Source organism: Bombus pascuorum, chromosome 8 (assembly GCF_905332965.1).
Source record: "Bombus pascuorum chromosome 8, iyBomPasc1.1, whole genome shotgun sequence".
Taxonomy (NCBI): Eukaryota; Metazoa; Arthropoda; class Insecta; order Hymenoptera; family Apidae; genus Bombus; species Bombus pascuorum.
The window spans coordinates 11,695,885-11,722,704 of NC_083495.1; the positions used below are offsets into that span (position 1 = coordinate 11,695,885).

Genomic DNA, 26,820 nt, shown 5'->3' on the forward strand with positions numbered 1-26,820 from the left:
ACGTGCAACGCGTTGGAATAAAAGCGTACGTTCGTTATTGATCAATTTATTCTCCTCGACAGTTTCAGTAATCGAATCTCAGTAACGGAATTTCATTTTGAAAATGCGCCGTCTTAAAAGTATGAAACGCCCAACAAATTAAAACGGAAGCCATAGACCGTGTGTTTTGCTAATTCAGCAGGTTGTAAAACCGTTTGAATAGCCTGTGTCTCGCGGGACAGGATCGTTGGGCGTTTATTATAACGCCTGAATCTCGAAGTTTCTGCCGTAATGCGCTCAAAAACGTTGTCAACGAAGCTGTTCTTGATACTTATTATCGCGCTGAATATGCTACTGTCGAGATAAACTAAAACGAGAAGTTCGCACCAAGTGATTCAGTGACGACACCTGAAAATTTATAGACCCATTTCACATATCCAGATTACGAAAAAAAGGTCTTAACAAACATGAATTCGCGGACCTCGCGTTTTTGCACTTTAAAACAGTTATTGCGTTGGAAATGGCTACTGTTGGTAACTGTACATCGGATATAAATGAATTCCACTTCGTATTACGACTCCAAATTTTCTAGTATTCATTTAATACTCAGGCTTGGTGATTCATTTTTGATAATAAAGAAAAATTTCCTTCAAAGAGAGAAAATCATTACACGTATATCTTTGGAGTAACGTTTTCAATACCATCGATGGTAACTTGAATCTCATTTCAGCATCTGTTTCTCGAAAATCGTCCTTACCACTTGTCAAAGCTTGTCAGTCATTAACCGCGTCCACAGATCTATCATTATTACGTAGGCGAGCAGTTGCCTATAATCGGCGAATGTAAACATAGAGTGTGCCAGCCTATGTGTGCCCGTTTATGCGTGTGAATTGCGTGCATGCAACTATCGTTGCCCCATTCAGCGTATTCTTAAACATGCAAATATATTGTGTTTCTATGTTTAATAGAATTCCGAGATTTTAACGTTAAACTAACTTCAAGCATCCTAAATCTCATTTAAAATATACGTACATCGTCTTATTCCAACTAGTCTTTGACTTAAACTTATCAGAAAATTCAGTCAGCTATCGTATCGAGTTGAAGAGCAGAAGAGATGCTCATAAAGAAAATATTATTCGTCGTGTCGAATCGAATCGAGACTCTCTCTAATTTAATTAACTACCTTAAAACTTGGAAATATCAATAAGGAATTAACAAGGTGTCTAGAATGAGGAATTTGAGCGGGAGAAAATGACAAACTCACCCGAATTCGAACCGCTTCGTCGTCGTGGTCGTGTTCGCCGTCTGCCTGTATCCCTCGGTTACCTTCTGACCGCGCGTCGAAGTCTCTGAATATTCACTGAACACCGCGGCAACACTTCACCGTTCGCGCGGCCCGTCGCACCGTTCACAGTCGTCTGTCATACCCGCACAGATTCTCCTGGTCACAAGAACAAAATCTCGCCTTTTTATTTTACCTATTTTTATCTAGCAAGTTCTTGGTTGATCATTCGCATTCAAGTTTCTAACCAACAAAAGCACCGTTCTTCGCAATTAAACAAATCTAACAAACTCAACTCGATCTCTTTCTACCTTATCCACAATGCAAGATACGATCTTATCCAAATTTGTACAACTGCCCTGTTAATTATGCAGATCCTGGAGTCTTCTTTGGTTCACCAATTATTTTAACCGATGAACCACGGCTTAGTGGATTTCCTCGGGAAAAATTGGACAAATTCCATACATCGCATCCGTCGGTGAACGTCGATGAAGGACGACACCGGTGACGCTTCGTAGACACATCCAAACGAGAGAGATGTTCAATCACCGTGGATCAGATGTTCATTAAGAGTGACCGGCTCGTTGGTCACCGTTGCGCGAAACCTTCCGGATCGCTGGTCCCGGTGATCGCGTGGCTGGACGCGTGTGATGTCAGGGGTGGGGGCGGTGGTGGTTAGAAAGAGGAAGCGTTCAGCGATGATCGCCGTCGGGGATGGCGATAAAATCCACTGACAGGATCGATCACGGTTCTTCGGCTAAGAAACGCGCGAACAGCTGACAAGTGTGAGAATTGTATCGCCAAAATTAAACCGTATTGTTCTCCAAACTGATTCGACGAACTCGAACGAACCCCTTTACAACTCGATATCAACGCCAAAACTCGAAACTGGAATTCACAAGAACAGTCCACAGATCAACATACTCGGAATAATCCCGCGACACCCGAACCAAGTTCACGAAGCATGTTGAGCCACGAAGAAATAATCAACTGCACGAGGTGATAATCGACGTGGACCAGAGAGATCCTGCTTCTTTATCCAGACTTCCCTTATCTAGATTTATTCAATGATTTGTCGAGACTTAATAAGAGTCGACGACACCAAGGATCGAATGAGTGACGACGATCGATGAAGAAGGACCCAGTTGACAAATGATCCCAGAGGATGTCTGTTCGTGGTTATCCTGGCGAAGGGAGACCAGCCAGCGTGGTAGCACAGGATCGGGTCGCCTGGTCCCGCGCTTACGTCCTACGTGTTCGTGTCTACGTTCGCCGTTCTACCTCGTGGAGCGTGCAGCAGGAGGCGTGCTGTCCCGGACTGGACTAGCCTGGGCCCCTGGAGTAGAGAGGGCCGGTCGCGCTTCACCTCCGCTTCACCGGCCTCCCTCCACTTGGACGCGAGCTCTCCTGCCTCTCTTCCTCTCTCTCTCTTGCTCTCTTTCTCCTGGCGACCGGCTGGCTTCGTTCGCGTAAGCCTTCGAACGGAGCACCGAGGCTTACCTGTCTCTCTGTCTCCCCTTCTACCGCGACCTCTCTGCGATATCAGTGGGCCGACAGGGAAAGAGAGCCCGCAACGGGGGAGAGAGCAACAAGGAGAGAGAAAGATAGGATAGTCGAGGGGCAGAGGGAGAAGGTAATGATGAAAACGACCCCTCTCTTGCAACTTTCTTGAAGTCCTTTGGTGGACGCTCGTACCACGACGCCCCCACACGCCGTCGCGCGAGGTGTGGAGAGCTTGGTCTATTCTCGACGCGGTTTGGACACTCTGGAGCTGGTCTGCTGACGCCACAACGAAGTATACGGATAATCGAAGAACGAAACGGAGGATTGTCCCGCTTTTTAATTTTGTGCATGATAGTTGGTAGGTTTCGCTTCCTGCTCTTCTCTCGCCGCGGTTTCCACACTTTGGAACTGGTTTGCTGAATTGGAGTGATCGGTTGTGTAGCTTTGTCTTCAGGATCATTCAATAGCACTCGTGATAGGAATTGATTGGAAAATGTTTTTGGAATGTTTGATGCTGTTTAAGACGCTAGACTTTGATATTGAATTGTGATGAGCCTTATTAGTAGGCATATAGATATTAGGTATTATAATAGGCATATAGATATAGGTAGGTAGATATTTCATTGAATTGGAAAAAGTATTAGATATATTTTATTGCAAGAAGTTTGTGATCCGTGAATATGCAGTTAACTGCGTGATAAAATGACTCAGATCCAGAAATCGAATCTTATGTTCTTTATCGAGGCATAACATCAAAGGACCAACTGCCGTCACTCTATTAAAAAAATTCATTAAGACTAATCGTAAACTCTGTCGTGTAAAATATCCTTCTGCATTCCCTCGCCATAGAAATGTATTTGTTCAACCTAAAAATCGTAGAAAATATAATTGTTAGACATAGGAAGGTTACCGAAGATCGAACGAATAAGACTAAAAAAGGGACGTTTGACCGTTCGAAGTTTGCATCAAAGACGTTCGTGTGTCCAAAATTCGACGTCGATCAGGAGGTCCACTCGGAGTTGTTCACACCGTCACCGTTATGGGCGGAACAGAGCGGAACCACGCTCTGTGCACAGTACAAAACTTCCCTCCCTTCACGGTTTAAATTGGACTTTGGCCAAAGTCGCTGCTTCTCGTTTATATTCCTGCGTCGCTGCTTATAAATCAACGCGCTCGTCCATCGAGCCTAACGAAGCGCGTGGGCGTGTGAAACGGATCGAACGGAAGGCCATTGAATTTTTGTATAAATTTCTCCGGCAAACTGTCGAGACGCGCAGGATATGACCGGTGGCAGTTCGATTGCGGAAACGCGATATCCCGACGATATCCTGCCGCCGATGTTTTCTGTTCTCCACTCGTGATGTCCATGGAATGTTTTAATTTAAAAACAGCGTGCAGAATTTATCGCTGAAATTAGGTTCCGATTAATTATTCTATATGCGTGCATTTTACAAATACAAACGATAAAGGAGCTGTGAATAATTAAAAGTTATGTTGCCAATTTTGTTTCATCGAAATTGTTCTTTTATTTAACTTAAATTTTAAACATGTATCTTCTTTCACTCGTTTTATAAACTTTTTAAAATTTCGCAACAAAGTATGTAGTCATTTAAGCAGTAATTAACTGATTTTTAAAATAGCTCCTTGTCAAATGCTATACATATTTCTCAATTTCAGGTTTCAAATTAAAGTATATTACATATACAACCTGTCTTTGTTGAGTAGAAATCATAATTCATATTACAACTAGACTGTGACGCGATATTATAAAGAGATGTTAATTTTCAGAAAGAAAACTCTTCGAACCACATATTTAAATCTATATTCTTCTCTAATAAAATCAAATTAAAGAAAAATTCATTAAAGAAAGAGCACAATGAAATCTTTCAGTTATCTTAAAAGAAGAAAACGCAAGAGAACGATAATATACGAAGAAACTCAAACGTCAAGCAAAAGAAAGCTCTTGATTCATACAATTCTGCACTCTTAAATCGTTGCAGAAAATATAAAAAAAATCTTGCCAGAATACTTTCCATAAAAAATATTCCATAAATATACGGAGAACAGAAAATATTCCATGAATATTCTTAAATATTCCATAAACATCCATAATGTGCTACGATCTATAAAGACGAGACTTACTTGGAACATAACATATCCGTAATTAATTCTTAACGTATTCGAGGAAACATTAGCCTCGTTTTGCCCCCGAAACTCGATGGCAGACAGGCCTCGTAGAATATTAAAACGTCTCGGCCGGCTATTTAACGATGTGCGTACCAGATGAAAAGTCGAGCACACGCATCCTGTCCGGCTGGTTCAACGGTCGCCGGTGTAAAAAGGTATATGCTCGCAACACCTCGGATAGTTATGCACCCCTTTTGGTCGAGACGGCCAGCCTGCAACAGTTCTAATAGCGGCCGCCGCGTTCTATCCTCCGCTGTTCGTTGCACTTGCTGAAACAGCTGTGGCACCTGTTCCTCCTGGCTGGTGGCGGCGGTGTAAGGTGCAACGTTCCCTCGTCGCGTTTCCACTCGTTCGACCCTGTAATATCCGGAATAGACGATTGGTCCCGCGTTAATGCTAACCTCTGCTCGTTTCCTTTCCTCCGACTCTAATAGCTTTTTACTAGCTTCAGACGCATTCGTCGAATGGTGTGAAGAAATTGAAGATATTTGGAGAATTCAACTTAGATTCGAACGATCATTGGACTATTTCAGATGAGATGTGGTTAGGCTTGATTGATCGCTGTGTAAGAATTCAGTGATATACATTCGCAGATGTATTTTCGCTTCTTTACTCGCCAGGTTTCTTTGTCGCGAGTTATCAAACGTCATTAGCCATGGGATTCGAGAATTCCTCGAATATTGCTTTCGTTGTGCCTTCGACAAGAAATAGGTCACGCATCAAAAGATTCTATAGATAATAATCAGTCAGGTTTCCTCAGCCTGGATTCATAGAATCGCTCCAATTTAAGGTTTTTGAGCATATTCCACAATATCAGCACGTTCTTTGACTCCTGAAGAAGCTACCTGTGATATATTAACGAAACATTGGCGATATAATTTCTATTAGATATAACTCATACTTGGCAGCGATCAATTCTAGAAACATGGCTGCTTTACGCCAATTTCCCTGCCACGTTAAGAACATTTATCTTTTTCGTCTCCTACGGAATCTTACCTGCTAGAAATAAATAAGAGCGGTCAAACCTGTACGTACAAAATATCCATAAAGAACGCTTCCACTACGAAGTTACAGTTACAAGTATCCCCAACACCGCAGTCTCTTGTAGAACATGAACGACCTAACTTAACTTCTAACCCTCGCTAATAAACCCTCTGTCCATCGACTTAAAATTATTCAGAAAGAAAACAGGAACAAAAAAGGAAGAATCGTCCATTAGAGGCGATCGTAAAGTTTCCGGGGGTAGAAGCGCGGGAAACACATGGTCGAAAGTACCATAGGGAGGAACACGTGGATCAGCTGGTGTTCGCCGTGAACTATCGAGACATTTTCGACCGTTAAACGCCCTTCACCATTCGCGAAGGTGAGCACATGGCTCGTACGACGACGAAGGGCTCCTTCGAAGACACGCACGTTCCTTCTTCCCCGGTGTGTGCTCTTATTAACGGCATGCGTTATTACGGGGATGGATAGTAACGGCCGCGTCAACGGTCCCGGGCACCTGACGCCTTGTAACGAGTTGGGCCAGGCCAGGGGCGGGGCCCTTTTCGTCCCTTTTCGTCACGATCACGTCGCCGGCTCGTTCCACGCAACACCGGTAGCCACGGCCTTTTCTTGTCCGATGGTTCTTTCTCTTTCTTATCGGACGGTTCTTTCTGTTTCTCGAGTCAGATATGGAGAAGATAAAGGGACAAGGACCGTTCACGAGCGAAAGGACGCGTTTAAGTAGGTCTTTAGGAATACATTTATCTAGATATAATAAATATTTCTGTATGAATGTATCTAGGATCTAAGAAGGGGCAATCTAATAGGAAATGGATCGATGGTTCTAGATGAGTGAATAGCGAGAGGATATTTGAATAGACTGCGAATAGTTGGCGCAAAGTCTGATGCAAAGATGTGTAAGAATACAAATGAAATGTAAAAGTATATAAAATGTGAGGAATTAGTTATGATACTTGGAGAGTAAATACCTCTCTAGTTATGTTGATAAAATTATGAAATTGCATAGATACCCGCAGTCTGGTAACGAGTTCTTTGGAATTCGATAAAAATTGCACTTTTTAGGTGCCTGTAATATGTTTAATGTTTTTCTCTTCGAAAATGTTTTACCAAATATGTGAATTTTTTATTTAATTTGGAAAGATCGTCAGCCGAAGTTCAGGATCAACGATACTATCTTTATACGAGCTTCCTTATCGTCAAGTTTTCTTTGTTAATCGAAAATGTAACTACTTTATGGAAAATACTTAATGGAAAAAGAATTCCTTATGTGTGTCATCGCGATTAATTAATACATAAGAATATACCGCGATATCTTTCCGATCCATCATAGCGTGTTCGATTTCCGACAACCCGTAAATCTTCTCGAACGGTCCGTAATGGATCGAATCCTCACCGTCTAGCAAATTAGGCAGTTGGACGCGGCTATTAAGCATCGGAACACGGGGATAATTCGCAGGGAGGAGATAATTCCGTTGGCTCGAGCAGGAGGATAGAGATCGTTTATAGGCTGAGGATCGAAATAGACGCTCGAGGCGAGATGTGAACGCGTGAATTGCCACCTGAGAGGATGAGGGGTCCTGCAACTGGACGAGATAAACGCATCACGTTCGATGAGACAGGGGAAATGACGCTCGCAGGGGTGTGCAACGTGTTGTTTCGCCCCTGAACGTGCCAATTGCCCTGTTGATAGTGTAAATGAAGTGGTCAGCAAAACAGAGAATGAAAAATGCTGACAACAAGTATCGATTCTGATTGCTAGCGTGTCAGTAGAGATAAGAGAAACGTTTTCTGGGTTTGTGAAGGGGCGTGAACCGGTGGACGATGTGCCCTGTGGACGCCGATTATGTTCGTAGCGGTAGTGGTCGGTGAGGAGTAGAAAATAGAAATTGGAAGTACCTGTTGGAGTGAAAGCAGGCCATTTCGTTTGCGGTGGAATGGAAGTTTTAACGCGTCGATGTGAATCGTTGGATCGTCGAAAGGACAGAATCCCTGGTGTTTGATATAAACAAAAAGTTAATATGAAAATTAATAGATTAGGAAGGAAATTTCAAACGTTAATTAAGCTTTGAAAATTCGAATTTCAAGGCTAGTTCGCACATCTTTAAACCTTCCTTTCAAAAACCCCTGTCCATTCTTCTCAAACTAATTACATTAACTGCCTCGTACCCTCGACTCTAATTCCGAATCCACCAATTACAACCACTCTTCTTAACAGTGGTCAATTTCCGATATAGAAACTATTGTTTCTTTCGAACACAACTCTGAATACTGACAATTTCAACTAACATTCTCGGTATGTAACAGTAAATAACAGTACACCAGAACTTTTATTTCATCGAACAAAATTCCTCTAGGCTCCACCAGCCATTATAACCTTATCCAACACAGTCAAATCAATCCCTCGAAGAAGGATCTCTCGCGAGCGAGCCGCCATTCTGCCCGGCATAACTTAAACAGCATCAAGATGTCTGATATTCGCGTTGCTCACGACGATAGAACAGCACGAAACGGTGTCGAATTACGTGAAAACTCTCGATCGCAGATTAGCAGAAAATGGATCGTCGCGAGCCAGAGTAAGCCGCTTAGATCGATATCTGACCGGGAAAACGATTCCTGGAGCAAATGTCGATGTAATCGTAGGTCAGCAAATGTAGCATCGCCAGCAGGTGCACCTTTCTTTCTTTCTTTCTTTCTTTCGTTTTTTTTTCCTTCTTTCTTTCTTTCAGCCCTGCCGGACGTAGGGTAGGTAATGTCTTTCAAGCCAGCCTCGTGTATCCAACCACGTTCCCTTTTTTTACTCGTTCTTTCTTCCTTTCGCGTTCCCTTCCCTCCTCCTTCTCCATTTTTTTCTCTCTTTTTTTTTTTTTACTCCTCTTACCTCGTACGTGAATTCATTATAGTCTAGCAGCTCGCGAGAATTCTTATCCCCGGATCTGCGAGCCCGGTTTATTAATTATACTTGTTCCGCGGCGTAATGTGGTTAGCTACCGATAATTGGTGACTGATAGGGGAATGTAAATTCATGGGACAGAGCTTAATTGAGTGGCCATTTATATACAGACTACGGATATCGAATTAGGACCTCGAAAAATTTGCAGTGTTTATTTGTTTTAGTAAAATCGAGAAGCGTAAGCTATCATTATATTTTAATAGCGAAGATTATTATACGTAGTTCCTGTTAAAATTAAAGGTGCAGTGTACACATACATCGTCGTTCAAAGGTATTAGGGCACCTGCTACTTTCGTATGAAGTAGCAATAATCGATTTAAATTATCAAGAAAAGTATTCGAGCAAAATAACAGGTCAAGATGTGCGATAAAAGTTGACGGAAACTGTACCCAAGAATTGACAACGAATTGACGATTGCGCTTTGAACCCACGATCTTCGAACCCAAATATTGGACAGTCTTGGAATCAAAAAGTTGAAGAGAAATGTTGGAATTATTTTTAACGAGATCTATAAACCATCAAAGAAATTAATTGATGTTGAAGACGTATATACCATTGAGAATATTTGGATAGAATATTAATAATTTGTGAAACTGGTCTATTGACAAAATTGATTTATCTGTTCACCGATAGGTAAGCGTAATGAGTAGTTGGTTCGATGAGAAAGTACCGGAGAGAAGATCGGTGAATTCAGAGCGTAGAATAACAGTTTCGCTACGAAATCACTGAGCCACGCGATGCAGTATGATCGGGACAACGAGAAAACAATTTCCTACGAACGGGAATTGAATCGATTAGATTCCATTATCTCCTTTTTGTGGCTTACCTGGTTCAACCGAGAAAGTAGTAGAAAAACCGTGTCGTCACTGTCGAGCACATCGTTGAGACAACTAGAATCTGTTATAGATAACATTGTGAACAGTCACCTTTACAGATCTAAAACATGAGATCTTAGTTTTGAAAAACTTTTACAAAAATTAAGTACAAACTGAACGATCCATTGCAAATTCTCCTTTCATTATCAATTATTATTCTTTATTTACAAGATATATATACATGTACTCCGAATTATATGAACATTAAGGATTAATTAATGATCTTTTAAACGGCTGGAGATTTCAGAAACAACTGGTCTCTGTAATCCCATAAATTTTTCCATTTATACGTAATTATTAGTCATAATTTTACAAAAACGCAGTAAAAGTTTTGTTAAAATATTTTGTATCGGCCTCCAGTGTATTAATACGATTTCTTAATTTTTACTGTGAACTGAAAGGAGATCGAGCGAGGGTGAGTTCGCACGATTTGAGGATGTGAATGTAGTGATCCAATAATTATAGAGAAAAATATAAAATTTTCTATAAAAATGCGCCAATCTTCGATGTATTAAACCAATTTCTTAATTCTTAGCGTAAAATAATAAAGTATCTACTGATGAACTCGGACGATGAAAGTGTGAATAATCGTAATTGCATAGTTGTAGAAAAAGTTACAAAGATTCGTATAAAAATACATCGATCTCTAATGTGTTACATCAATTTCTTAATTTCTAACGCGAAGTGATAAAGAATCGACTAAATACGAATTCAGGTGATGAAGGTGCGAAGATCGCGACTCCATAATTATACAGAAATATTGAAAAATTTTTGTAAAAAATACATCGGTCTCGAATATGTTAAAACAATCCCGTCATTTTTATCGTGAAATAATAAAGAATCGACTAAGGACGAGTTCACGTTGTGATGAAAGTGTGAATACGGTGGTCCTGTTTCACGTTTTGGTCCGACGGTACGCTACTTATCGTTTCAACGCCTTCATCGGTATCTTTTGGCACCGGATTACGCAGCCGCTGGCAACATCCCATCTTCGTCGTTGCTTCAGTGTAATGAGAAAATAACACGAAATTACACACCCCGATCGAGCGTGGCACCAACCGGTCCGCCACGTTCGGTCCTCGGATTTTGAAGCGGCATGGCGCGGCGAACAGGAAGTTGAGGAAGGTCTCGGCGTTCGTTAGCAGCTGCGTGAAATTTATTCGAAATTCCAGAATTTTTAATTGATCGCCCGGTAAACGGGCTGCCCAACTTTCAGGAAATATTCTTTTTAAGAGCCCATTGCATTTCATAATTATATGTTAGGCGAAAATTAAGACCGTCTACAAGGATAGAAAGGTAGAAATTGAATAGAAATGGCACAGATGCTTGGGGATACTAATTGGCTAACTTTTTATTAGATAACTCCTGCAAAATATTTAAGCTCTAGATGAGTCTTCGATTCTTTTCAAATATTCCAAATATTTATAAATAAACGGATAAGAAACGAGACAGCCTCGTGAATGTATAAAGTGGAATGATGCAGTGCACGCGAGATCATCTTGATTCTTAAGTGGTTAAGCTTCAAGATTTAAAGAAGTTTCGTAATATTTTACAATAAAAATTGATTGCTACCGAAGCAAAAGAAAATTGTGAATAGGAAATTACAAATTAATTAGCTCAGTTACATGACGATCGTAGATTGAATTTCATAAATCGTCTGGATTTCTTCTCCGTCGTAAATAAGAAGGAACAGGAACAGCGTTTCGCCAATGAATAAATCCTGAATAACGAGCAGCTTGTACATTTCTTCTGGGTAAAGTGTCAAACGTAAAGACGTTGTTAGCCTCCTAACGACCTCTTAACCAACCTGTCTCTCCTATCAATCGACCAAACACTTGAGTGTTTCTCGCTCGCGGCTACATTTATAGTGGACGCTGATCCCAGGTGTTGCACAAGACGACATGACGTAAACGAGCACGCGTATGTCTCTTCAGGTGTAATATCAGTGATCGTTTTTTGATACGCATATATCAAATCCTCGGTAACTAACGACATATATGAATAAGTATTTAACAGGGTTTTATCGAGAGTTGTTTTAAATGTATCGTCCTGATGTATATTATTACGCTTCTTTATAATCTTTATGATATGGTATTAAGTTTTAGATTTACGATTTACTTCAATTAATATCAATAACTACATTATTAAACGTTCCCTCAGTTTTCACCAAGCACCAACCCTCGATCATCATCTAAAAGCCACTCCATACTTCCAAGCAATATCATGGCAATTCCTGTTGTTTCATAATACAACTTTAAAACAATCTTACACGGTTTTATGCAACAGTCTTATACGACTCTCCAAAATAACCACCACGGCATCGTACAAATATCTAAAAATTACTATCATTCTCAACCTTCAAAAATTTACCGATCTATAACCATCGCTCAAAGGACTTCTCAAACTTCTGCTACAATTTTACAACCAATGTTATTCCAATAATTCTAATCGTCTCACAATACCACTGTAAACCAATCCTTACCAAAATACTTATCCTCCGCACACATCTAAAGACCACGTCAAGCAATTAGTTAAATACTTAGTTAAAAACCAATATCCTTTCAATTCTACTTGTTTCACAAATCCACTATAAAACAATTCTATGCAAAGCCCAATATAATCGTTGCAATCGTTCCATGAACATTCCACGACCCCATTTATGAAGGACCCACTACTAGAAGCTGCCGAACTCTAAAACTACCCTATGCAAATCTCCAATATAATCATTGCAAGGGTTCCACGAACAATCTACGATCCCATTAATAATCAACAATGAAAGACCCATTGTCTTGGCAGAAGCTGCCGAACTCTAAAACTACCCTATGCAAATGTCCAAAGGTTCCACAATCATTCCAATATAATCATTCCAAAGATTTCACGAACATTTTACAACCCCTCTCACAACCATAAATGAAGGAACCGCTATAGGAACCTGCCGAACCATCATTTTAATCGAAGGATAAAGTAGAAGCCGCGATCAAAGTTCGCGACCTGGTCGGTGACCGTCGTGGCTACGTAAGCTCTTCGGGGTCCGTGGTGGGGTCACTCTCGTGTCGTGTTCGTGGAGGGAGCTGAAGGGGCCCGAACCACGGGCGGAGGGAGAGGGAAGAGGGCCCGGAGGGGCCAGAGAGCAACGGCGAACACGGCCGCGGGTGATTACGTCGCCTGTCGGCGCGGAACTGTCTCCTCCTACCCGCGGCGCCCACCGTGCTCCGATTGGCCAGGCTCCCTGCCGAGGAAACGTACACCTCGCTTCTCCTCGTCGTTCTCTCTTTCTCTCCTTCCCCCTTTTTCTTCTCCTCTTTCGTCTCATCCGGGGCCCGATTCGCCGTCTCGCTTTTTCGAATCGCGTTCCCCCATTTCTTTTTTTTTTTTTTTTGCCTCGTAGTCCTCGTAGTCGCTGCCCCCGAGAACCCTTCCTCGTAAGTTGGTCCCCCTCGTTGCCTGGCGGCGACGTTCTTCGTTCTCTCTGTTTCTCCGAGACGCAGCTTTTTCTGCTTTCTTTACGTTTCGTTCACCTTGGCTCCCTTTCGTCACCGGGCCCGGCCGCCGCCACCATGGCCGCTTCCGCTTTCAGAAACGACGCAGATCCGGGGATGGAGTTCGGATGGATCTCCTCGAGGTTGAACACGTTACCGAGGGGAGCGGTTAAGGAGATAAAGGATGTGACCACTCGAAATCTGTTCGGTCTGATTTGAACGAGTTTTTTTAGGCGGATCTTTCGTGCACCTGTTCGGCACCGTATCTTTTGCCATTTACTGCGTTGAACGGTCTTTTAGGTGGAAGCAAATGGGGCTTTCAGGCGGACCCCTCGGTTGCTTGTTCTTCGGTCTTCATGTTGTTGAGTTTAGTGAGTTTTTAGACTGATTTGAAAAAACGTTTCTTGGATACGAAAATAATGGCAGTATCTAATTACCTGCTTGATCGAGCACACCTTAGTTGTTATACAGATCGTTGTAGGTACTCAGAGTTTTAGTCTTAATATCAAAATTTAATGATAAGCAGACTTCAATTTGGAATTTCTTCCATCTTCTTCGAATCGTCCTCAAGTTTAATGGATAATGTTTAAGGCAGTTCCAAGTAACTTTCCCAGTTATTTGAATTAATAAAGAAATCTTGCCTGTCATAGATATGTTAAATTAATCTAAAATATTTTAATTACTTCGTTGATGGATTCTTCATTTCTAATCCCAAACTTAATAATTCCAGGAGTCAATTAATTTATATAGAAGACCATCGAGAAAAATATGATTTTTTCTATTAGAATATTCCATCATTTTCCGCAATACAGTTTCGTAAACGTAATGTCTACAAACATGTCGAATGATCAAGCCTCCCATTCGAGAACTATAACATTAAATCATACTTCATGACACCATTCTATCTTCAAGATACCATAAAATTAAATCTCTGATGGACTGAATCTATACGCTTTGCACTCTCTATCATGCAAATCGTATAAAACCAACTTGCCCAAAATATAAAATTTCGAATGCCACAATTTTTCAAACGTCGTCAATCCTTGGCAAACATCGTCAACACGAAGGATTCGATTTATCGGATTTATTTACGGAGAACGTACGACGAGGAAGGGAAAGATTGAAGACGTTCCAACGTGAAATTACGTCCGGTCAGAAGACTCGCGTGCGCCAGTGTTGCGGCGCACATGCGCGAGTCGTCCGAAGCGAATTTATCGGGTCGCATCGCGACCGTTTGCACGCGATTCCGCGCGGAATAGCGCGGCGCATGCAAAAGAAATTTCACTCCCGTAACGAAGTGAAAATTGTGCTCGGCCACCTCCGTTTTCTGTATAAATGATAGCCCAGCGTTAGACGCATCATCCTACTTTCGTTTCAGGCGGATGCTACGAGCCAATGAGAACATTCGACAGCCAACATAGTTAGTAAAGTCCCTTTTCTGCTTTTAATTCTTCTCTTCATACTCTCGCCAATGACATCTAAATTTTATAACACCCTGAACATAACAATTTATTCATCCAAAAATTTATCCTTCCGCTATCGCGTATATTCTTTCATTTTTGTAAAAAAGTAAGTTACCTCAATCTCACGTTAAGACCAGGTAACTATCTTTACGTTACTCTCACGTTGGAACTAGCTGATGTGAAACTAAAATCAATTTCGAACTGTTAATCCTTAATTTCGTGATTAATAAAATGATCGATTACAAAGCGATTGAATTAAGAAATTTAGGAAAGTCATAAGGTTTCGAATAGAATCGTAATTAAATTAAACTTGGTCGATGGAGATGAAAAATTTGTCAAGAGTCTGAAACACGATGGACTTTGTTTTCATCGATTTTGTCAAGCGTTAAACGTTTTCTTGGCCAAGTGACCGTGACACACCTCGCAGACCCGGTGGTACGCGTCGCGGGATCGATTTACCCGAAGCGATTCTTCTCGTGGTGATCCAGATCGAACGACTCTCCCACGGCGAGGATCTTAGCGAATTGTGATTCTTCCTAACGGATGATGACCACGACAAACGGGCAAACAACGATGCAAAACCAACCGAGAAGCATCGGTCGTACTGGGAAGCGCTCAGTTGTCATCGACGTTATTACCGTGTCGAAAGAAAATTACCTAACGCTTAAACTTACTGCCAACGAAGACTCCACGGCGATCATCTTATTACACGAAGGAATTTGTGAGAATCAGAACGATGATAATAGGAAATGTCGATACTTAATGTCCCTTGGTCGTACTCTTCTTAATTAGTAAATCAGGATTCTTAGAAGATTTCTTCTCCTAGGTAATAATCATGAAATGTAATAAAAAGTTAAGTTAAATCAGTTAAATTGTACTCGCTATTTATATAATTACTAATTTCTATATTTTATTGTACAGTAAAATGTAGTGTACTTTACACAGATTATTCTCTGTTTTTTTAAATCAAACATAGTGCGTGGTATTTATTTATCTACTTGCACGTTCTTTAAATTATTTATTATTTTATTTAAAAAATCATATTTTATCAATCCTCGGTACAGAAATTCGATACTAGCCTATTTGCAATGTATCAAAGTATTAAACAAATATCGATCTCCTAAGGAAATCAGTAAACTACGAATGTTTACGCATTTATGTGACATTTAACCATGGAAAAATGGAAAAATATTTAAGTCCAGGATAAGATACTTATCGTGATAACTAAACCATGAAGCATATCTTTATATTCATAAGAATACCAATTCTCAGAAACATCTCATAAATGTAATACGAAACACTATCTAATCTATCAAAAGCACATTTTCTATTAACAAATAAATATCTCGTAAATTTCAAAAAAGAATTTTTAATAATTTAAAACTAATGAAATTAATATCTATAATCAAATATCATTCGAAAAATCACACGCGTGTCGGTTGGCCAATAATTGGCAGCCAATAAACCCAGGCGAACGATCACGTTGGAAGATCGTGTGATCGTTAACAACAGGCTCGACAAATCCAACGCCTCGTCATCGACTTTACGAGTTGTGAATTCCGGCAGGCGACATCTATCTGTAGGGATCGCGACACGACCAGATACACGAACAAGTTATTGCAACAAATTCAGATAGGAATCGGTCTGATCGCATTCGCTCCCGTTTCAACCGGTCCCGGGACAGCCTGATAAAGTTTAGGAGCTCGTAGTCGGCACGCTTCTGAAAACAACTTTGCACCTGGTCGCACCTGTCCATCGATAGGATCGTCGGCGACGCGTGTCCACGATCCACGACCCACGATGTGCGAGGAGAAAGCAAATTTACCGGATGTTGAAGGTATTTGTTTAGCGATATGTAAGATATCGTCGCCGAATTCGATGATTTAGATGAGCGGAAGCGAAGGTTAGCTGCGTCGGTGGCGCCCATTATGTGGAGATTTTGTGGTATCGTATCGTAGATCGCCGAAGATTATTTAATTCTTGCTTTTCTCGAGATTTCTTAATTTTGTTTTATTAATAAATTTTTTCAAACGCGAACTCCAGTATCGTACGATGACTTTAATATTGTTTTCACTGGCGCATCTTTTGGATTAGAAAATTCACACACAAGTGGACTATGTTTTATGAGATGTTCTAAAACGGAGAGTTTAATACTGTGCGATATTGTTATTTGAAAAAATCTTAGACGCTAGCTCGATTATGTAACTGAATTATTATAAAGTGTAGGAAAGATATGCATAAATATACCAAAATTTTATTTTATTTATATATACCATAATTTTAAAAAAATATTTGCCTACGAGGAATTAGATCTAATGGAAACCACCGGCTTAACCAACGATACCACTTAAGAATTGTACAAAAAAAGAATCGACCCATGGCAACAAACACTGAAAAAGGAAGAGCCGATCGTGAAGAAGCATCTCAGTCAACGATCTTCAGCCGCAAACTACAAACACATTTTTGCTCCAACATATCCGACTCGTTCTTCTCGACTCATCCTCTGCAACAAAGTTGCAATTCACCAGACCGTAAGCAAAAAGAAGAAGTACTCTCTCTCCAACGAGTTCACCAGAAAAGACATCTCAACAGGTTGTCTGAGATCACGAGGCGAGCATGATCCACAGGAAATCGATGGAAAAGGGCAGCGATTGTCCGCAGGTGGCAACGATAGAGTATCGTTTCCAGTGGCACGAAGCAGCGATAAAGGCTGAAACGAGGGTGTTCAGTCGCACCTGTCTCACGTCGGCTCGACAAAGTCTGTTCAGTTTGCTGGCGCGAGAGCCGAGGGTTGCGGTCTCTGGACCGTGACGAACAGCTCTCTGCATGCTTCTAGGTAAACGTCGTCGACGTCCCGTGATTCCACCCTGCGATCGATCGCATAGATTCGATCGTTCTTGCTTCTCCACAGTCGGTGAACAATGAACGTTTGTGATATCGTTTAACTCGACAGCCGGACGAAGTGTTTAGCGTTGCAATTTTGAAAACGTTGATGAACGTTGATAAAGATAACAAGGTTTACTTCTGTTAGAGTTTATAGATAATAGATTTTATCTTAGCTGGAATTTGTTTTTAGCGGATTTTATTTTTTGATCTATGTTTTTTTTTTTATAGAAGTTTTAAATTTAATGGTTCGTGTAACAATTAATTATTATTCCCTTTGTAATACATTCACTAACATATATACTAGGTTAAATAATTAGAATAATTTGCATTACATTTACCAAGCATATTACATTAATAGGAAAAATGTTAATTTTGGATCGTTGCCCTTATTTCAGGTGTTTTATGAAATCTTAACTTGAGTTTTTGAAAGATTCAAGAACTTACAGTCGGCCAATTTTACTGCAATTGATCTGTGGACGCAGTCGAAAGGGAACGGCATCGACTTTCGTCGATCTTGGTGCCCTTGCTTTATTCTCGGCGATTACTCATTAAAGTCTCTATGTTACCGTGAAATTATCTGAAAATCCCACGGCCCTTCTGTCTGTTCAGCTAGAAAACGATTTTAAACGTCTTGGGGGTAATTAAAGAATCGAAACGCCTCGATTTCCATTTTTCTAACCGTAATACGCACCTGAAGCGAAGCAAAGTGTTCCTTCCCGAAGAATAACTGGAACTCGTAGTGTATTCCTCGATGAACTCGAGAAGAAACTCCCATTGTCGGCTACCGCTGGCCTCGTCCAAAAACAAGCGTTGAACACGATGGCGATGCGACTTCACGGAGCGTGACACGGCGCGCAATTTTTCGCGCGGACAATTCGGTCCGCCCCGATAAGAAACGTGGTTGAGCATGAACAGCACGAAGAATCATGGCTGTGACACAAGATCGTTTAATCACCAGCTGGCCAATCACCGGTGTGTCAAAGCGATTCCTTTGATCGTCGCTTTAATTATCGACCACCGATTTACTATACCTTTTACGAGGTCGGCTCGCTCGGACACGGCCAGAAGCAGAAAGCTTCGTCGACGCTACGATCGATTACCGGGCTTGAAACACCTGTTGAACCGACCACGATCCTCTCCTCTCTCATTAAAACGATCTATTCAATAAAACTTTCGATCTCGTCTCGCTACAAAGAGGACGGTGTATCGGATAAAACATACAAAACGAAATAATCGTCCGCGAATTCGACTTACTATGGTTTGTCGTACGTTTAAATAGAGTTTGTAGTGTTGGCAGAGTGTATCTTCTTATTTCGATGTTCGTATGCTGGTAGTTAGTCCTGTGAATTTTCATGAACCTTAGAAACGTTACATGGGTTTTACTCATTTTTTTTAGTGGAAGATGCGAGTCGTGTTTTCCCGTGACCACGACTACGTTCGGCGACTAGTTGTCGCCTTGAGCCCAAGCTCATCATCGCAAATCTCGGACAATTATAATCGGGTTGCTTATAAGATTAAAGTGTTACGGATATTCCTAAGAATTCCGAAGGGAAGGCCCTGGAGGGAGATGAAAGGACATCGTGGCCTTCCTTTTGGAATGTTTGGGAAGGTCCCCAATACTTTAATCAACAACAATGAAATTTAATAAACAATAAAACTGAGAAATAGCTGTTTATGAGTTAAGTCAATTATGTTTGCCCGAGATTTATGACAGTGGGCTTGGGCTCGAAATGACATATCGGGTCGCTGAACGTAGCCACGGTCACGTGAGGTACGTGTACCTAACAGAGGTATGAAGTAATTAAATAGCTTTCCTTAAAAACAAAGATTGACCTGAGGGATACAGAGAGGTACGGAGAGGAGTATATAAGGACAATTCCACTTGAACTGTCTCTCAATCCGATAAGTTTGACTAGTCCAGTGAACACGTACGTCAAGTTCCTAATCGCAATCGTCAACCCGTTGACCGTGTATTCGTTATCGAACCTAAACTCATCGTTATCGACATCTCACTCACCGATATCACTTGTTAACCTTTGTAATACATTAGCTTCAATAAATATCATCTGGTATACAACAACGGTGGCCAACTCGCAAAAAAATTCATTACACGCCCCGAATTCCAACGATAACCCGATATATATATAATTGTCTGACACAATTCAATTTTTTTTAATTAACATTTTGTTACCTTATTCTTTAAGATTAATTCTACCTTATTCTTAAAGATTAATCAAAAGTGGTAGAAGTATGTTATACGTATTTGTTTAACACAGTTCAATTCCTTTCTAATTTTTATCTGTTTCTTAGTGACGACGTAACGATTTGATAAGGGTACAAAGTAGCACAAGCACCAAATGGTAAAAAAAGAAAACGATCACATGCCGAGGATCGTAATATATTATACTATTTATTCGTTATTGCTACATGCTCCGCTTGAACGAACAATTAATTTTACAGTTACGACGCAATCAATTACAGCTACCACACCTTCAGCCGAGTAACTCCTCGTGGACGTCAGTTTTTACTACGTGCCATTGCCTCGTTGGTTGCTTTTGACAATAATAATTCAGTTTTGTAAAATCTGTATCCTTAAAATATCTTCTTCGTTTCATCGTTGAAACTTCCATTCTGTCCACCACTGTATGTCACGGTTCTCAAGACACATTGTACTACCGAGGCCAAGCCAGGGTCTTTCGTCCATTCAGCGAGTTTCTTCTCTTATGAATGAACCCAGTGATCCGTCATTAGCATAGTCACGATCCACGGCGACATCGCGCGTCCTCCCTAACCCGTTATTCTCGTTGCCTTGCCACCGGCTAAATAGCTTCCCGATGCAAATTGCCCCGCTTCAGATTGCATAATCATCTTTAACGGGCCGCGTTCGATCGTATAGAAAATCTCCACTCGATTCTTATCTCTGCCTAAAATACCAAATATAAAAAATACGCAAAGCTTCTTCACGAAAGTTACGATATTCGTTTCCTCGTCCACGCGAATTCCTATTTTCTTTGCTATTGCTGCAACAAAAGTTTCGATATTCAACGTTGACATTTGTTTAAAAATAACATAAAAGAATATGTCTGGAATCTTCGATATCGAAGATTCGAGCAGATAAACCAGTTTCTTCGCAAAAAATAACCAGAACGGTGGAAGAAAAAGACGAAAGGGTGCAACGGGTGGTCGAAAAGGGAAGGCTGATCGAATCACGAATCACACGGGAGTAACCGAAAGTGATTTCAGGTGTGAGATCTTGATCGATCTTCGAACGGGGGCATAATTCGGGGCGCTACTATGAACCCGTTGTATTATAATATCGATATTAGCATTCCCTCTGCTGTATTATTTACACGTGTAGACGGAACAGAGCTGCGGTTGTGAGCTGCAGCAGTGGTAATCGCCACTGGTCGGGACCCCGGATAGATTAAATTGGGACAGGTAGCAAGCTGAGGTGAAGCGAAGAGTATCGAAGTCACGTGCGGCCTCCGCGCGACCGGAAACATGGTATAAAGGATCCAGGGATTCTAACAGCCGCAACACCGATAGCAGCTTCTTCTCGTGGCTTCTGATTTAACGATGTTTCGCGAAGATGAAATACCCGATTATAAGTTGTAGATTCTAAGAACGTCATGGAAGTAAACCGTATTTTTTCGAAACGTTTCGAAGGCCATGTTACCCGAAAAAAAGATTTAGTACGTAGATATAGTGTTGCAAACAAAATTATATTTGATAATTGCAAGGAATAAATGTGTAGATGTTGAAAATCCTGAAGAAAAATCAAACGATATAAACGTTATACTTATACGAAGAATTTGTATCAAATTTAATTATTTATTGAAAATCAACCAATACGTATTTTTGACTGATATTGGAAATAGAAATTTTAATTTACATTTATATAGACTTCGCAATATTCTTGCGAAAAAATGGAAAATTAAAGCGTCAGATTTCTACATCGATAATCTACATCATAAGATATTTAAATATTAGGTTTACAAATTAATTCGATGACTTTACATTGAATAGGTCACAAAATCACTTTAAACGTTATTTTTTTATTATTTTGGAATCTTAAGATCTCTGAACCGGGAAAACATTAAGAAATAAGATCTTTCCGTCCTTCGATCAAAAGCAAGAACGCTAAGATTAACACAAAGGCAAAGTAGGTAGGTAAATGATGAAATGGTGAAAATCCAACAATTCTTTCGACATAATAGTGGCATAGACTGACAGGACGGTGGACAGGTTGTTAGACTTGGTTTTACCGATCAGAGCGACGATCACCGCGTGCTCGCGCTGAGCGGAATGCACGCAAGAAAGTGGCGGGATGAAAGACGAGGACGCCTGATTCCGATGGCCACAGGAAGAACCTCGGCCACGGGATTACGTGGATGTTGGTACGACCGTGGTGTTTCTCCGCCGGCGGAAAAATTAACCGGATTCCAAAGAAATTATCGGGACAGCTTCTTGCGGAAGTTTCGAGGGCGTCGCGAGCAAACAACAGGGACGGAATTGAAAAAGCTACGAGCTTTTTTACCAGCGCCACTTCCTGTCCGTTTCTCGACTCGTTTCGCGATAGCTCGACGTTTGGTATTTCAATATTCGTTTCCGGTATTAAATTCAGATGCATAGAGATCTTGGTGAAGCTTGTAAATTTCTTCTGAATGAAGAGAAAAAGAAATATCTTCGTAGTTTTTGTACATAGAGGTAATGTTCTATTCCTTCCCGTGTTTCTCAAATATCGTATAATTCTTAATTCTTTAATTCTCGTAATTAGGATTTCTTATCGCTTTTCCTATCATATTCGTGGGATTTTTATTTAAATATCTTCTTTTTAGATGAAGCTTAGATCAGGTACGTTATCCATTAAAGTTTCTCGTTCGTTTTTTACACCCTTTAATTTTATTGATTCTATTTGAAATCAAGTATGCACTTAGTCTTTGAATATGTTGATAAAATAACCGGATGTATCAACCTACGCATCAAAGTTATAGTTACATCGGACAGAAAACAGGATCCAATCCAGTTCCTCTTTTTTATTCTTCCTTTCCTTCTCAAACATCGCGATGTTCTATTTCCGACAGAAACTAGTATTATACAATTTTTTTTTTCACTGCAACTTTCCACCTATGTTCATAATCGGTTTATACCTTAGCAATATTTATTTCAACTTTATCCGCGTGAAATGTCTCGCGTTACTTCCGGCTGTTAGTTTATCTACATCGACTCGAGCTTATATTATATCTTGATTTCCTGGATGTAATTATTCGTTGCAATGGTGTTTTCCATGCGAAATAGCGTTACGTTAATTGACAAAACGCCGATATTTATCGCGTTAACAAGATCATCGATGTTTAGCAAGAAGTTACTCGTAGTGAACTCGCCGTGATTTACAACCTACCAGGTAAAAAACTTGCCACTGTTTACGATCTTATTAGTGAACTCGAGATGTTACACGCTTATGGAAAGTTTAAGGATGCAAAAATCAACGGCGTTTTTACAAATTACTTTTGTACGTGTAATCACCTCCATTCTGGTCGTAATCACGATTACGAAGACATCTTGCATTTCTCACGTTTCATACTTCATATTCCTTTCTCATTTCCCAATTTTAATATTCTGCAATCTACACATTTCTTCATTGCTCATATTCGCTCATCCTTTCTTCTGTATATCACATTCCCTTTTCAACATTTTAGTTCAATAATTCCACCTTTCCAGAAGAAACTCGGAATACTCGCAAGAAGTATTTCCCCCCATAAAACGCAAAACACAGCCCACGAACAATCTACGAGAAATTGTCACATTCCACAAACTAAATTTACTGTCCCGCAAAAATGAGATTTGTTTTAAATAAATTTCCCAAAAAAAGGTCACCATACGCGTCATACCAAATTCGCTATCCGACAAAGTAAAATTCGTTTGCCACAAATTTCTCACAAGAAATCACCATATCCCGCACGCTAAATTCGCTACTCCACAAAATGAGATTTATTTCGCAGAAATTTCTCACAAGAAATCACCATCGCACAAAATGCAATTTGCTTTCAACAAATTTCTCACAAGAAGGCATCACAGCCACGAACCAAACTTATTATCCTAAATATACAGAATGAAATTCGTTTCTTAATAAATCAACCGCGAGTTTCTCGAAAGGCGAAACACCAAAACGAAAATTGGCTCAGCAGCTACATGTATCAATGGCCGGTCGATCGACTCTTACTTTCGACACGTTTCGCGTGTCGCCGACTGGAAATGCGACATTTCTATGGTCGCGCCCTTATCACCACGCTTTGTATCATAAATTAAGAGAAAGTATCGCAGCCTCCCGCTGGCCCACTGCACCGTAAACCACGGCGAATCAGAGCTGAACTATCGGCCTGTATCAATGCTCGAGAACTTCGAGTTGACACGGATTGTTGGCCCTGGACGAGGTTCGTGTCATTTGTGCTTTCTTTATGGCACACGTTCGAACTTAAAGTGTTGAGGCACAAGACGAAGAAGAGACAAAGGAAACGTGAAGTTTCTTGCGAACAATAAAGTTCAAAATATGAGAGTTGGTTCGATAAAGAAGGGAAGTAGAATGTCTAGAGGAAAGGAAAATTGCGATTGAGTTTATGGGGCAATGAAACTGAGAAGTAGTATAGTGGCGCAGCATGGCAATAGTTGTCTCTGCTTCTTAGGCTTTCTGTGTGGGTATTCTACTATAGTATAACTATGCTTTACTTTATTTTAGCTTCGCACTGCGACGTTCGACCACAGTCTAATTCTACTGTGTACGTGTTCACTGGAAGTTTCAATTTCAGATCAATCGCTGTTAAATTCACCGGCTGATTCTTTGAGCTGAAAATCGTAGGATTTTTTGCTTTTAAAATTGAAGGTGTTGAAAAACAGTTAAAGAAATTAAATAACCAATATAAGGGTAAAAGGAAGTTAGGTAATGTTTCAGAAATATTTTAGACGTTCTTTACGGCCACTCTATTTCATAGGTTTCTTAAATCTTTAGAGTAATTAAAAATACTTCCGGAATGTTTCAACGAGCTTTGAGCTTCTCTATACCACTGATTTTTATGAATTTGTATCACATTAAAAAATACAAAATTACACAGAATGTACGTAGCGTGGAAAAAATGTACAAAATATCCAAAATACAGTGCTTTTTATAACTTTGAATAGGAGCAAATTTCTATCGAGGCTCTATCTTTCCGATTATATCGTCCAAAACGTAACTCTGCATAAAAATCCGCGGTCTGGTTATCTCGTTCTCGGAATACTTTGTTCCTTTCACAATGTAGTTGGCACGAAAATACACGTAAGCGACAGGCAGTCAGAAACAGACTGTCACAAACAATACAAATTAATCTACAACAAATACGAGCGAAGTATCAAAGGAGCGAGTAATAATCCTGATCATTCTTTGCGCATACGATAATGACAGGAACGTGTCTGCATAACAGAAGGGAAACAGCTGCAGTAAAGTATCGGCGACAAGCGTTAAGGTGTCGTAAAGGCGATAATTCAACGGGTTTATCAAGCGCGGCCGAACACGGTCGCGCACTGTCTTTACGACTGATCGATATTAATGCCCATTGTTAAAAACGACCGGTGGATACCGATCGACCAGCTTGAACGCAAATTGCCAGGGCACGAGAGCCATTCCCGCGTTTCAATTCGTATTAATACAGAAGTTATAGTCGAACGTTGGTTCCATGGTTTTCACGAACGAATCTCATTTCGATTCTCCTTCTCCTCTTCTCTGTTTCTACCTTCCTGTCCGTCTTTATTTCGCCATCTGTGAATTCAGGCTACTGGCCAATATCTGTCGCGATGACTTTTCCAATACCTTTACCCTTTTGCTTTCATGGTACGTAGCGATTTCGCGGTTGAATTGCCAGGAAACGACCAATGATTTGATTATTCAGATTTCCGTGCTGAGTTGTTTGTCCATAGTGTTTTATGGCGTTTACAGGTAGGATATTTTTCATCTGGATGATGGAGCGTGGTCGTCATTCGAGATAAGAGATATTTAAAAACGTTGTTGTTTGGTCAAATGCACGAGAATAAAGACAAAATAGAAAGAATGTAACATTGATAGAATTGAATGGTAGCATTTGCAGATAGCATCCTTTGTTTGTGATTTGCAGTGGTCGTCCGTTTATCACTTGGACAGCATCTCTGCCTTTTTTCCGGAAATCTGAATTATCTACGTCCCTAAACTGTAAACTTTTTATGATGCTGACCTCATTAAGAGGCTAAAAATCACCTTAAGTGCCCGATAGGTCAGGGTAAAGGTAAACAATTGGCAATAAACAATTTGGAACAATAAACGATGGAAAACCCGGAGACGGAATGTTAGTATATAAGGACGAGACGAAGCTTCGGAGGAGAGTAGCAACAACATCCTACGACAGTCTTCATCAGAGCGTCATACTACATCGTATTCAGTCTCACAGTCGTGATCAGAACGTGAAACTCTTCGTGTATACTAAAAGTGCAAATAAAGTACCGACGATATATTTAATTTACTTCCACCTTGAGCGTTAACTCATTCAAGGTTCGCGATAGCAACCGATCGGTTGAATCTGACCGATCGCTATTTACTTGAGAATTCGTAACATCCCTCGTTACATTGTCGTATCGAATCTCATTCCAAAACATTGAGACAGGTTAATAAGAAATGCGTGATTTTCTACGATATAAGCGTGGAAACAGCTATCTCTTAGTCATCATCAATATATTCGCACATGTTATCACACAAGACTGTAAAATAAAATTACCAGAAAATCAGGAAACATATATATCGTATAATCAAAGAACAAAGCTATACAGTGAGTAAAGAAGTATAAATAAGAGTAAGTAAAAGTAAAGAAAAGTGTACGATAAGATTCGTACAAAATCAGAAAAATATCCGTAAAATCAAAGAACGAACATCTCTCGGTAAACGAAACTCTAAAACAGAATTCGCACACGCGAAAACAGAGAAACGTTAACAGAATCAAAGAACAAAGGCATCTCTTACTATAGGAAACTCTCGTATAATAAAATTACTAGGAAATCAGAAAAATACGCGTACACAAAATCGAAGAACATACAGGACACAAACCCATCTCTCTATCGTTCGCTCTAACTTTTCTTTCCCCGCTTTTCAGGTCGATCGCGGTTAGAGGCTAATAACTCGATGTCCGCCCCCTCTGATCAGCAAAGCAGTGAA

At 40.4% G+C, this 26,820-nt stretch overlaps 1 protein-coding gene and 1 long non-coding RNA gene across 6 annotated transcripts in view; one reads left to right on the forward strand and one right to left on the reverse strand.

The window, feature by feature from the left end:
* Window positions 1-2,569, reverse strand: part of LOC132909730 (paired box protein Pax-8-like) — a 196,659-nt gene extending 194,090 nt beyond the window's left edge. For all 5 annotated transcript variants that reach the window (XM_060964722.1, XM_060964721.1, XM_060964720.1 and 2 more), the window contains exon 1: window positions 1,244-2,569. The gene's annotated coding sequence lies outside the window, so the exon portion shown is untranslated. The remainder of the gene's footprint in view (window positions 1-1,243) is intronic.
* The window catches only part of LOC132909738 (uncharacterized), a 198,143-nt gene that overhangs the window by 160,393 nt on the left and 10,930 nt on the right, over window positions 1-26,820 (forward strand). The gene's annotated exons all lie outside the window — the stretch shown is intronic.